This window comes from Pan troglodytes, chromosome 21 (assembly GCF_028858775.2).
Source record: "Pan troglodytes isolate AG18354 chromosome 21, NHGRI_mPanTro3-v2.0_pri, whole genome shotgun sequence".
NCBI lineage: Eukaryota > Metazoa > Chordata > Mammalia > Primates > Hominidae > Pan > Pan troglodytes.
This window is the reverse complement of record NC_072419.2, coordinates 37,668,305-37,681,437: the sequence shown is the minus strand read 5'-3', so window position 1 is coordinate 37,681,437 and position 13,133 is coordinate 37,668,305.

Here is a 13,133-nt window from a genome sequence, read left to right as displayed (position 1 = left end):
AACAAACAAAAAACACGGGGTCTTGCTATGTTTCCCAGGCTGAACTTCTGGGCTCAAGTGATCCTCCTGCCTTGGCCTCCCAAGTTGCTGGGATCACAGGTGTGAGCTGCCACAGCTGGCCTATCTTTGCCTTTTCTATAAGGTAACTAAGACTCTATAAGGCAACTAAGAAAGTTGCCCAGGTCATAAACCTAGGAAGTGGTGGAGCTGGAACTCTATCCTGATCCTCTGCCACCTGATTTTGTCTCCCAGAGTCAGTCTTTTTGGAGACAGTCTTGCTCTGTTGCCCAGGCTGGAATGCAGTGGTGCAATCATGGCTCACTGCAGCTCTGAACTCCCGGGCTCAAGCAGTCCTCCCACCTCAGCCTTCCCAGTAGCTGGGACTGTAGGCGTGCACCACCATGCCTGGCTAATTTTTATATTTTTTGTAGACACAAAGTCTTGCTATGTTGCCCAGGCTGGTCTTGAACTCCTGGCCTCAAGCAATCCTCCTGCCTCGGCCTCCCAAAGTGTTGGGATTACAGGCATGAGCCACTGTGCCAGACTCCAGAGTCATTCTTATTTGTACTTTAAAAATAACATTTTTTTTCTAATTGTAAAAGTAATACATGTTCATTGGAAAACATGTAAGCAGAGAAGCACAAATAAGAAAACTAAAATCATTAGTATTTTCACTGTACAGAAATACCCAGAAATAGGCCGGCTGTGGTGGCTCACTTCTATAATCCTCGCACTTTGGGAGGCCGAGGCAAGAGGCTCACTTGAGGTCAAGACCAGCCTGGCCAACATGGCGAAACCCCACCTCTACTAAAAATACAAAAATTAGCCAGCATGGTGGTGCACGCCTGTAATCCCAGCTACTCGGGAGGCTGAGGCAGGAGAATCACTTGAACCCGGGAGGTGGAGGTTGCAGTGAGCCGAGATCACACCACTGCACTCCAGCCTGGGCAACAGAGCAAGATTCTGTCTCAAAAAAAAAAAAAAAAAAAAAAAAAAAGAAATACCCAGAAATAAAGAAAAATGTAAAATGTGACAAAAATAAAATGGAATCAAGCTGTAGATATTTTGTGTCCTGGTTTTTTAACTGATCAATATATCATAAAAATTTATGTATGTGCTTAGCCTTCCAAAACAATATTTTTAGCACTAAAATTCCTCCTGAAAAATTTTAAGTCACTTCTAGTTTTTATAACTTGAGTAGTATGTTTAAAATACGTATGGAGGCCAGGCGTGGTGGCTCATGTCTGTAATCCCAGCACTTTAGGAGGCTGAGGTGGGTGGATCGCCTGAGGTCAGGAGTTCAAGACCAGCCTGGCCAACATGGTGAAACCATGTCTCTACTGAAAATACGAAAATAGCCGGGCATGGTGGTGCACGCTTGTAATCTCAGCTACTCAGGAGGCTGAGGCAGGAGAATCGCTTGAACCTGGGAGGTGGAGGTTGCAGTGAGCCGAGATTGTGCCACTGCACTCCAGCCTGGGTGACAGAGTGAGACTCCATCTCAAAAAAAAAAAAAATAATAAAAAAACCCAAATAAATAAATAAAATACAGTGTCAAAAACTAAGAAAGTATAGTATAGATAAGCCTCAAAATATTCACCTGTCTTTCATAATTCCTGTTGGTATTTTGGTATATATATATTCTTATATATATATATATTTAAGGCATTTTCACACGCATCAGAGACTCTTCTATGAGAAGGGCTTCTCCTGCTGATCAGGTGGACACCTTTGGGGTCACAGGGAAGGAAAAGAACAAGGAAGTTACAACAATGGATGGATACTGTAGGTAGTTCAGGGTAGAACTGGGTGTCTGACTTCTATCCCCACTCCCTTCTTTCAATGGCAGAGTGTTCAGTGGAATTGCTTATTATTATGCTAGGGCTAGGTTTAAGTCTGAGAGCCAGGTGACAATTGCACATGAGTTAAATTATCCTTGAAAACTGCTCAGGAAGGCACCTTTTTGGAGACTGACATACACAGCAAGTTTTCCTCCACTGATGGAACATATCACATTTCTCTGGCCGTGCATTAAAGGAAGTGGTTGGTTATGTTTAGGCACCATTTTTTTTTGGTGAAAAATAAGTATCTTTCCACAGTGGAATCACACAATGCAATGTGATGTCTTCACTGCCAGAAGCTTTCCCTGCCCAGGAAATAATCCAATTCCCATCTCCCACTCATTCAGGCACTGGCTCAAGGAGGGATTTTTCTGGCTTATTCGGATTCTTATTGCACATATTTGCAAAACATATATCTGACAAAAGACTCATATCCACAATATACAAATAACTGTTACAAATTAATAAGAAAAGAGAAAACTCAATAACAGAATGGGCAAATATTTAAATGATATTTTACAAATGAAAATACATAAGCGGCCAATAAGTTCGTGAAAAGATGTTCAATATCATTAGTAATCAGGAGAATTCAAATTAAGATCACAATGAGATACCATACACACTCACCAGAATAATTAAAGTAAAAAAGACTGACTATAGCAAGGCTGGTGAGGATATGGAGCACTGGAATGCTGATACATTGCTGGTGGGACTGTAACATGGACAACTACTCTGCAACTGGAAAAACAGGTGCAGAGTTACTTACAAAATTAAATAGACATGTTGGCTGGGCACTGTGGCTCATGCCTGTAATCCCAGCACTCTGGGGGCAGACACGGGCAGATCACTTGAGGTCAGGTGTTTGAGACCAGTCTGGCCAACATGGCGAAACCCCGTCTGTACTAAAACAATACAAAAATTAGCTGGGTGTGGTGGCGTGTGCCTCTAATTCCAGCTACTTGGGAGGCCGAGGCTGGAGAATTTGCTTGAACCCAGGAGGTGGAAGTTGCAGTGAGTCAAGATGGCACCACTGCACTCCAGCCTGGGTGACAGAGTGAGACTCCGTCTCAAACAAACAAACAAACGAACAAAATTAAATAGACATATGTCTATACAAAGATTTCTCTATCCATGTTTGTAGCAACTTTATTTGTAGTAACCCATAAATGAAAACAGCCCAAATGTTCAGCAGGCAAATGGACAAGTTGAGTTATATCCATGCAATATGCTACTCAATAAATAGCAATAATTTACCAATACACACAACCATAAATTAATTTCAAAAACACTATGTTAAGTGAAAGAAGCCAGACACAAAGAAATACATGCTGAGTAATTTCATTTATATGATTTTTCAGAAAGGCAAAACAAAGTTGATTTAAAAAGTAAGAAAAAAAGAAAAAAACCCATCCCAAGTCTTATTTCCTTTAAATTCCTTTTTTTCTGAGCACATGTAGTTGAGTCTGGGTAAACTATCTGTGCTTACGATGCAGCTCCATTTGTGTCATAAAGAGCTGGGTGATCCAGGAGACAAGCATGATGTTTTCAGGACTCTCTTAATGGCTAGATCAATGACTCACAAGAGGAGATACTCCCCTCTAGCGGTTATTTTTGGAATTTGCTGGTTTTTTTTTTTTTTTTTTTTTTGAGACGGAGTCTCGCTCTGCCGCCCGGGCTGGAGTGCAGTGGCACAATCTCGGCTGAGTGCAAGCTCCTCCTCCTGGGTTCAAGGCATTCTCCTGCCTCAGCCTCCCGAGTAGCTGGGATTAAAGGCGTGAGCCACCACGCCGGGGTTTTTTTTTTTTTTTTTTTTTTTAGTAGAGACGGGGTTTCACCGTGTTGGTCATGCTGGTCTCAAACTCCTGGGGTCAAGTGATCCGCCCCCCTCGGCCTCCCAAAGTGCTGGGATTACAGGCCTGAGCCACCGCGCCCGGCCAAGACACAATTTTTAATGATATATCTCCAACATTTTGTACATGTTCGTTAATTTTGCTCCTTTCCTCCTAATTTGAACCCAGTAGACTGGCTTAAGTCCAGTGAGCCCTTGGCTGAAACTAAGGTCTCCCTGATTTGGGCATGCCTAATGATTTCCATCGTTGTCTCAACTGAAAATCAACTTGATGATTTTCACCTACGCGCCACTAGCATCAGCAGTCTATTTTTCTGTTTTTCATTAATTCAATTTATATTTATTGAATACCTTTTATGTGCCGGGCATTATTCTAAGTATGGAGGACTCAGCAGTGGGCAAAGCAGACAAATCCCTACCTGTATGGAGCTTACGTTCTAGGAATAAACCCAATTTTGACTTTGTTCTCAGTATCCAGCCTTAGCTTCACCCTTTGGAAGGATGAATTGCCAGATACCTACTTCAGAGTCACTTGTGGCACCGTGAACTTGTGTGTGTTCAATGATTTCATAATTGCACGGTAAACCAGCATGTCCAATAAGCATAATACCTTTGGAACATAGCATTTGGATTTATTGTTTACATATGAATATTCATTTTCACATAGTAAACACTTTAGATGTAACTTGGAATGAAATCTCATGCACTTTACATGTTTAAATTCATTAGTCATTTGAGATAGAAGTATATATTTATTACTGTAGGAATAAAACGTTGCAACAGTTAAAGATGATTGTGAAAGCTATCAATGTTAGAAAAATAATTAAGAACTTTCGACAATTCAACTTAGGAGAAAATATGAGTTAATTTAAATATTGAGAGCTAAAATTTGTTAGCTTGATAACCTTCAGAATGTTATATCCAATCAATATTTTTAATATTTTGAATATTAGCACTAGGCAAAATAATGGAGATTATATTATAGTTCAAAACTTTGTTAAAATACCATTCATCACATTAAAAAAAAAACTATTAGAGGCCAGATGTGGTGGCTCACACCTGTAATCCCAGCACTTTGGGAGGCCAAGGTGGGTGGATTGCCCAGCCTAGGCAACATGGTGAAACCCTGTCTCTACAAAAAATACGAAACTTAGTCAGACGAGGTGGTGTGCACCTGTAGTGCCAGCTACTTGGGAGGCTGAGGTGGGAAGATCGTTTGAGCTTGGGAGGCTGACGCTGCTGTGAACTGAGATGGTGCCACTGCACTCCAGCCTGCGTGAAAAAGTGAGACCCTGTCTAAAAAAAAAAAAAAAAAAAAAGTACTTGCCTTTAGTTGTTCTTTAGTTATTTAATTCCATTTAGGACATAAGCCTTTTAGGAAAAAATTGTGGTTGAGAATTTCTCACACCTTGTAAGGATGAATAAAAAGCTAAATGCGATTTTGTCACCTCAAAATTTCACAGGTAGGAAAGACTCCAAAATCATGTACCATGACATCGATGATAAGTCATCTTCAATTTATACATACTGTTGGGTATAAAGACAATGAAGAACAGAGGAAAGCGTTAGGGAAAAGTGAGGTACCTTAGGCATATTTTATTCTCACTGATTTTCAAAATCACAAATTTTATGAAGGCTAAAAAATTAAACAATAAAGTTTGCCAAATTTTTTGCTATAAACTACTACCCGGTTTCAGTAGTTGAAGATAGAATATTTTTGACATTTTTTCAAGCTGCAAATTCTGAATTTCTTTCTAAATTCAAAAGTTCTTTTTAGGAAGTATGTTTCTGAAATTAATTTTCTTTTAAATTATTTTTATTTTTAAATTTTTCGTTATTTATTTTTGTCTTTTAATTTTGAATTTAATTAATTTATTCATTTTTAGAGATGGGATCTTGAGATGTTGCCCAGGCTGGACTTGAATTCCTGAGCTCAAGTGGTCTTCTTGCCTCAGCCTCCCAAGTAGCTTGAATTATAGGTGCACACTACCATGCCTGGCAATTTTAAAATTTTTATTAAAAATGAAAAAAATATAATATTTATACATATTTATGGGGTACATATGATATCTTGATACATACATACAATGTGTAATGGTCAAATAAGGGTATTTAGCATATTCATCACCTTTATTATTTCTTTGTATTGGGAATATGAAATTCGTTTTTTGTTTCCTTTTTTTTTCTTTTTCTGAGACAGGGCCTCATTCTGTTGTCCAGGCAGCTGGAGTGCAGTGATGTGATCTCTGTTCACTGCAGCCTCAACCTCCTGGGCTCAAGCAGTCCTCCTACTTCAGCCTCCCAAGTAGCTGGGACCACAGGCACGTGCCACCATGCCCAGGTAATTTTTTAATTATTATTATTTTTTGGTAGAGATGAGGTCTGCCTATGTTGCCCAGGCTGGTTTTGAACTCCTGGGCTCAGGAGACTCTCCTGCCTCAGCTTCCCAAAGTGCTGCAGTTATAGGCATGAGCCACCACATGTGGCCAAATTCATTTTCTTGAGTTACTTTATTCCATGACTGAAAAAGTTAGTGGATGTTGAAACTGAGCATCTATTTAGTACAGCAAATAGCATCTATTTAGTACAGCATCTATTTAGCATAGCAACTCCTTCGCTTCAAGACCAGCCTGGGCAACATAAAGAGATCTCATCTCTACTAAAAAAAAAAAAATTAGCCAGGCATGGTGGCACATGCCTGTGGTCCCAGCTACTTTGGAGGCTGAAGTAGGAGGATTGCTTGAGCCCAGGAGGTTGAGGCCACAGTGAACTGAGATGAGCAGGACAGTGACTGCAGGGGTAATTGTTCCTGCATTCTAATATTAAACCTTTAAAATGTGACTTCTAGAATTTGTAATAATACTGATGATTACTTTTTTGGGATGTTACTTCAGATTTATACTTACATCTCAGAAGTTAAATGGTGTGCCAGTGCGGCCTCAAGCCCAGCCTTCTATATTCTGCTCTGTGCTGCTGGGGCTGGGAGTCCGATATTACCATTTCCCAGACTCCTTCACCAGGTGGCTTCCTACTAAGAGTTTGCTAATTGCAGACAATGGTGGGAGGCTAGAAAGTGGGAGGGGAGGGGAGGGGAGGGAGAAGGCATTCACTCTCTGCTTTGGATTCCATCTGTATCCTCCCAGCAGCTTAGGTAGCTATGGGTTCATTGCCAGAACTGCGATGTCCTTCAGAGGCACCAGCTCCAATCATAAGGTACCCCCCTCTCCAAGCACTAAACTGGTACATAGGTGCTCAGTAAATTTGTAGTTGAATAAATGAATACATACATATTCATATATATACATTCATCTGGGAAGGCAATATATATTTACTCAATATATATGAATAAATCATGTTCCATGTACTGTATCAGTCATGATCTAGCTAGAAAACAAAAGCCATACTAGATATTTCAATGGAGGGAATTTTACATGAGGAACCCCAAGTTTATTTGGGAAACTGGATCCCAAATTCATTTATGTATATTGGATAAATATACGTTGAAATATATATTGCCTCCTCAGATATATATAAAAATATATATTCACACATATACATATATATTTATCTGGGGAGGCAATATAATATATACTTATTCATATACATTGAATAATGTTTATTCATATATATATCAATACATCCAACATTAAATAAATCCACAGCGGACAGGGAGACAAGAAATACAATCAAGAAAAAAATATTATATTAGATGCTGATAAATACTATGGAGAAATGCAAGCAAAAAAGGAAGTAAGGGAGAGTAGCTTTTTTTTTTTTTTTTTTTTTTGAGATGGAGTGTAGCTCTGTCGCCCAGGCTGGACTGCAGTGGCGCGATCTCGGCTCACTGCAAGCTCCGCCTCCCCGGTTCACGCCATTCTCCTGCCTCAGCCTCCCGAGTAGCTGGGACCACAGGCACCCGCCACCATGCCCGGCTAATTTTTTGTATTTTTAGTAGAGACGGGGTTTCACCATGTTCGCCAGGATGGTCTCGAGCTCCTGACCTTGTGATCCGCCCGCTTTCGGCCTCCCAAAGTGCTGGGATTACAGGCGTAAGCCACCGTGCCTGGCCAAGAGTAGCTTTTTTTTTTTTTTAAAGATTAAAAATAGCATATTCAGAGAAGTTTTCAGTGACATGGAGATATTTGAACAAACCCAAAGAATGTTAGAGAGTGAGTCTTGCATATTGGAGGATGAGAGTTCCAGGCAGAATGAATAGCAAGTGCAAACGCCCTGAGGTGGAACCATGCTTGGTGTGTTTGAGAAATGGCTAGGAGGCCAGCATAGTTTAAGTGGAGTGAGCCAGGGCAAGAATAGTTGGAGATGAGGTTCAAGAATTAATGGGATCCAGGCCAGGCAGGTTGCTCATGTCTGTAATCCCAGCACTTTGGGAGGCTGAGACGGGTGGATCACCTGAGGTCAGGAGTTAAAGACCAGCCTGGCCAACATGGTGAAACCCCATCTCCACTAACAATACAAAAAAAATTAGCCAGGCATGATGGCGCATGCCTGTAATCCCACCTATTCGGAGGCTGAGGCAGGAGAGTCGCTTGAACCCGGAAGGTGGAGGTTGTGGTGAGATGAGATCGTGCCATTGCACTCCAGCCTGGGCAACAAGATCTCAAAAAAAAAAAAAAAAAAAAAGAAAGGATTACAAAGAAGCAGAAGAAAACTTTTGAGGGGGACAGATATGTTTATTATCTTGATTTTGGTGATAATTTCATGGGTGCACACATGACAAAACTTAGAAACTTTTACACTTTAAATATGTGCAGTTTACTGAATGTTAATTATACCTTGAAAGACTGCATGGGGTGGCTCATGCCTGTGATCCCAACACTTTGGGAGATTGAGGCAGGAGGATCATTTGAAGCCAGGAATTCAAGATTAGCCTATGCAAACATGGAGGAACCTTGTCTCGACGAAAAATACAAAAAAGTTAGCTGGGTGTGGTGGTGCACGCCTGTAGTCCCAGGTACTTGGGAAGCTGAGGTGGGAGGATCGCTCGAGCCCAGGAGGCTGAGGCTGCAGTGAGTTATGATTGCAACACTGCACCCTAGTCTGGGCAACAGAGCAAATCCCATCTCAAAAAAAATTCTACCTCAATAAAGCTATTAAATAAATAAAAAACCCAGGATGTGAAAAATAAACTATGATTTTTTTTTTTAGGGGGAAAAAAGCTAAAGGAAAACAGAAATTAAAGGAAAGAGATGTAGTAACTGAGTGGTATGTGATGAAACCAAAGAGGCCGGGTGTGGTGACTCATGCCTGTAATCCCAGCACTTTGGGAGGCTGAGGCGGGTGGATCACGAGGTCAGGAGATCGAGACCATCCTGGCTAACACAGTGAAACCCCGTCTGCACTAAATATACCAAAAAAAAAAAAAAAAAAAAAAAAAAAAAAAATTAGCCGGGCATGGTGGCGGTGTGGGCCTGTAGTCCCAGCTACTCAGGAGGCTGAGGCAGGAGAATGACATGAACCCGGGAGGCAGAGCTTGCAGTCAGCCGAGATCGCGCCACTGCATTCCAGCGTGGGCGACAGAGCGAGACTCTGTCTCAAAAAAAAAAAAAAAAAAAAGGCAACCAAAGAGATTGACAAGGGCTAGATCTCAGAGGAACTCCCAGATTAACAAATCCTTTTGCACGTGGAGAAAGCAGATCCATCCCCAAGTCCTCAGTGTTCTCACAGGCCAATCTCCCATGCATCTTTTGCCCATTTAGTTATTGGGTGCCATTAACTGGAAGACTCCAGGAATCACTGCTGACATTCTGGAAGGTTCATCCAGCCCTTCCCTCTCACATCCCCATCCCGGATCTAAATATTTAAACTGCAGCAATATTGCCTCCAGGTGGCTCAATAACACCAGCTATCACAAAGACAAATTTGGACCTCACATCCAGAACACCTCACTGTCTACTGTGCGATAAAAAAATCACCATTACCCCTTCCTATTGCTATATTCTTAGAGGTAACTGTTATCCTAAATTTGTATTTATTATCTCCTTAGCTTTTATTGAAAGTTTTATTATACATGTTTATGTCCCTAACAAAATATTTGTTTACATATACACAATTTTGAACAAGTTATGAACAAATCTTACTGGAATTTTATAGAATCTAGGAAATAATTAGTATAGAATTGACGTCTTTAAGATATTGAGACTTCTAATTCATAAGCATGATATGTTTCTCTATTAATTTAGGCTTTCTATATTGTATTTCAATAAGGTTTTCTAACTTTTTCCATAAATTCTTGAACATGTTTTGTATGAAATATTCATAGGTACTGAGAAGCACTTTTTCTTTTTTTTTTTGAGACGGAGTCTCGCTCTGTCGCCCAGGCTGGAGTGCAGCGGAGCGATCTCTGCTCACTGCAAGCTCCGCCTCTCGGGTTCACGCCTTTTTCCTGCCTCAGCCTCCAGAGGCACTTTTTCTTTTAATTGTTAGCAGTTTGACTGTGATATGTTTAGGGTTTGATTTCTTTCCTTTCCTTTTTTTTTTTTTTTGAGACAGAGTTTCATTCTGTCGCCCAGGCTGGAGTGCAGTGGCAGGATCTCACCTCAGCAACCTCCAGCCTCCCAGGTTCAAGCGATTCTCCTGCCGCAGCCTCCTTAGTAGCTGGGCTTACAGGCGCGTGCCACCATGCCCAGCTAATTGTTGTATTATTAGTAGAGATGAGGTTTCACCATGTTGGCCAGGCTGGTGTCGAACTCCTAACCTCAGGTGATCTGCCCGCCTCGGCCTCCCAAAGTGCTGGAATTACAGGCTTGAGCCACCATGCCTGGCAGGTTTGATTTTCTTTGTGTCTATGCTGCTTTGGAGTTCACTGAATTTCTTGTGGATTGATGTCTTTCAACAATTTTGGAAATTTTTCAACTATTATCTTTTAAAAATATTTCTTCTTCCTCATTGCCCTCTTTAATTTCTTTTTTTTAATAGAGATAGGTGGGGTTTGGGCATGGTGGCTCATTCCTGTAATCCCAGCATTTTAGGAGGCTGAGGCAGGCCAAATTGCTTGAGCCCAGGAGCTCACAACCAACATGGTGAGACCCCATCTCGAAAAGAAAAAAAAAAATAGGGAGGGGGTCTCATTATAATGTCCAGGCTGGTCTTGAACTCTTGGATTCATGTGATCCTCCTGCCTCAGCCTCCCAAAGTGCTGAGATTACATGTGTGAGCCACTGTGCCTGGTCTCCCATCTCTTCTTCTGGGACTTAATTATATATATGTTAGATTATTTGATATTGTCCCATAAGTCTCTCATACTCTGTTATGCTTGTTTTGCATTTTTTCTCTCTGTGCTTTGGTTTGTATATCTTCTAATCTGTCTCTGAGTTGACTGATTCATTCTTCCACAATGCCCTATCTTCTGCTGTTAAACCCATCCAATAGATTCCTTTTTTTAAGAGGTGGGGTCTCGCTATGTTGCTCAGGCTGGAGTGCACATGTGGCTATTCACAGGCATGATCATAGCATACTACAGACTTAAACTCCTGGGTGTAAGTGATCCTCCTGCCTCAGCCTACCAAGTAGTTGCGACTACAGGCATGTGCCACCACGCCTGGCTTACCATCCAATAAATTCTTAATTTTAGCATGTCTCAGTTTAGAAGGCCCAATTTATTCTTAAAGTTTCCATCATGCAATGAATCATCCTCTTAGTATTCATGCCCTTATGTAGTCCTCTTTCACAGTGACTGGCATATGATTTACCAGTGGGACTTCAGCAAATGTAATACAAACAGAAATTTGAGAAATGCTGGATGTTGAGGTTTACCCATATATGTCAGAAATTGTATTTAAGAGAACTATAAGACTAAAATAAGTGTTATTTTTTCCCTAAGGGAGAGCATGTCCTTTCTTCTGTTAGGCAGTTAGGACTGTTGTTAATATACCTCTGCAAGACCAGGAATGGCGGCTCATTCCTGTATTCCTAGCACTTTGGGAGGCTCTTGGCCCCAGCCATCATAGAGGAAGCCAAGGTTAACTTCTTTGCGGTGGAGAGGCTACGTGAAGAGAGATGTAGTAACATGAATGACCTCGTGAGAATATCAGAAGAACCACTTAATCAATGAGCAGAATTGTGAAAAATAACAAATAGTTGTTATTTTAGTCTACTAAGTTCTGGAGTGGTTTTGTAATGCAGCAGTGGAAAACAATACACTATACACTATTTTTCTGTGTATTTAAATTCTTCATCCTTTCATTCATTTTATCAATCTTCTAATTTCTTTAACATATTTATAATAGTTATTTTAAGGTTATCTGTTAATTCCAACAACTACTCCATCTGTATTAGTTTGTTCTCATACTGCTATCAAAAAAAAAAAAAAAAAAAACCCTGAGACTAGGTAATTTATAAAGGAAAGAGGTTTAGGCCAGGCATAGTGGCTCACGCCTGTAATCCTAGCACTTTGGGAGGTCGAGGAGGGTGGATCACCTGAGGTCAGGAGTTCAAGACCAGCCTGGCCAACATGATGAAACCCTGTCTGTACTAAAAATATGAAAATTAGCCAGGCTTGGTGGTGCACGCCTGTAATCCCAACTACACAGGAGGCTGAGGAAGGAGAATCACTTGAACCCAGGACGTGGAGGTTGCAGTGAGCCGAGATCATGCCACTGCACTCCAGCCTGGGCAACAGGAGCAAGACTTCATCTCAAAAAAAAAAAAAAGAGGTTTAATTGGCTCATGGTTCTGCAGGCTGTACAAGGAGCATGAAGGCTTCTAAGGAGGCCTCAGGAAACTTTTGAGCATGGCAGAAGGTGAAGGAGAAGCAGGCCTGTCTTACATGGTCAGAGCAGAGGGAAGTGAAGAGCGAGACGGTGCCACATACTTTTAAACAACCAGATCTTGTGAGAACTCTATTACAAGAACAGTACCAAAGGGATGGTGCTAAACCATTCATGAAGGATCTACCTCCATGATCCAATCACCTCCCACCAGGCCCCACCTCCAACACTGGGGATTATAATTCAACATGAGATTTGGGTGGGGACACAGATCCAAACTGTATCACCATCTTTGGGTCTGATTCTAATTGATTATTTTTATTCTTGATTATGGGTCATATTTTCCTGCTTCTGTGCATGTCTTATAATTTTAAAATTGTATATATGTCAGAAATTGTAGTTAAGAGAACTATAGAGACTAGAATAGGTGTTATTTTTTCCTTAAGGGAGAGCGTGTCCTTTATTCTGTTAGACAGCTAGGACTGTTGTTAATATACCTCTGCAAGTCCCCGTGGGAGTGGTGGCTCATTCCTGTATTCCTAGCACTTTGGAAAGCTGAGGCGGACCAGGAGTTCAAAACCAGGCTGGGTAACAAAGTGAGACCCTATCTCTATATAAATTAGAGCAAAATAAAAAATTAGAACAAAATACCTCTGCAAACCAAGACGATAAAGTGTTCTTATTTCTTGTGGTACAAAGTAAGTTGTGGGATTTCAA